This window comes from Silurus meridionalis, chromosome 14 (genome assembly GCF_014805685.1).
Source record: "Silurus meridionalis isolate SWU-2019-XX chromosome 14, ASM1480568v1, whole genome shotgun sequence".
In the NCBI taxonomy this organism is placed as follows: domain Eukaryota; kingdom Metazoa; phylum Chordata; class Actinopteri; order Siluriformes; family Siluridae; genus Silurus; species Silurus meridionalis.
In genome coordinates this window covers 1,800,313-1,801,667 of record NC_060897.1, presented here as the reverse complement: position 1 = coordinate 1,801,667, position 1,355 = coordinate 1,800,313, and the positions used below count along the sequence as shown (strand labels likewise).

The 1,355-nt window shown below is 42.5% G+C and overlaps 1 protein-coding gene across 2 annotated transcripts in view; it reads right to left on the bottom strand.

Annotated features, from left to right (window-relative positions):
* The window catches only part of slc25a39 (solute carrier family 25 member 39), an 11,568-nt gene extending 10,266 nt beyond the window's left edge, over window positions 1-1,302 (bottom strand). Inside the window, exon 1 of one of the 2 annotated variants that reach the window (XM_046866400.1) lies at window positions 1,114-1,302. The gene's annotated coding sequence lies outside the window, so the exon portion shown is untranslated. The remainder of the gene's footprint in view (window positions 1-1,113) is intronic. The other variant, XM_046866399.1, reaches the window with a different exon arrangement.
* Between the last annotated feature and the right edge of the window lie 53 nt (window positions 1,303-1,355).

The window sequence follows — 1,355 nt, the reverse complement described above, 5'->3', positions numbered from 1 at the left end:
GGCTGGAATGTAAAGGTACGCCCAGTGGAAGTAGGTTGCAGAGGGTTCGTAGCCACCAAAACATCCAGGCTACTCAGGGAGATGGGTGTACGAGGAAAGGCCCACCGGCAGGCAGTCGAAGACCTCTCTGCGGCTGCGGAAAAGGGAAGCCAGTAGCTGTGGGTGAGGAGAAAAGACTCCGCCTGGGTCTTTAAGTGAGTTGATGGCACCTAGGGAGTGAACCTGGGATGCTGGGATTCACTGCTGAACCCTCTGGAGGTGTCGTGGTCCTATCAGCGAAACACCCAGAAAAGAGGGCGCCCACTTGACAACCCAAGGGTTCCATCACTCAGTTGACCATCCCACGGAGTCTCAACGGTGCCTCAGTGTACTGAGTTACGAGAAAGGAGCAACCTCAGGAGAAGGAAGGACTGAAGAGTAGTGTGGCAGAGGGTGCCATCACCCAATTGACCATCCCACAGAGTCTCATCAGTGCCTCAGGTATGCATTAAGGGATATAAACATTAAGTTCTATACAACAGATCATACCAGAAGTTCATTTCATTCTTTTATTCAATCCAGGTGAGTTCATTGGCAGTTTCTTTATTTCACGTGAGTTAATGTTGTTTTGAATTAATCCAGGTGTGTTCATTTACAGTTTTGGTTAATCTAGGTGAGATATTTGTTTTAATTAAACCTGGTGATTTAATTTGATGTTTTAATTAATCCAGGTCAAATATTTCTGTTTTAATTATTACAGGTTTGTTAATTTGTGGTTTTATTTAATCCAGGTGAGTTAATTTGGTGTTTTTGTAATCTATCTGATTTAATTCAGTTTTAATTAATCCAGGTGAGTTAAAACACTATATGTAGATAATTTAATTCAGATATTTCACTATAGTAGACCGTCTATGAGTGTTTATGTATTATTTTAGATTCTTCAACCGTGTAAATTAGAGTTTATCATCACTGTGACGCATTTAATCCTTTTCAGCAAGTGTGTAATTAGATCTCTTATTATAATCATCATTATTATAATCCTGAGATTAAACGCTAAACAAGTCATGCAGCGTTCAATCGTGCAGCGTTCATGCAGTAATCTGGTGTTTCTGAGCTCTTCACTCGGACACTGACCTTTCTGAACCACAGCAGATGATTGTTCTGGTCTCAGGAGATGGTCATGGCGTTAATCCACTCTCTCCCGGAGCCTCTTCGTGTTTATAAATCCTCCTCTATCTCTCTATTCAGATTAATGCCCTTCTTCCTCTTCACCCCGTGTTTATCTTCCAGCTCCTCTACAGTACAAAGTGTACTGCAGCAGCGCCTCACTGCGCCCCCTGCTGGTGGAAACCTACAATTATTCCTTTCTCCTTCAG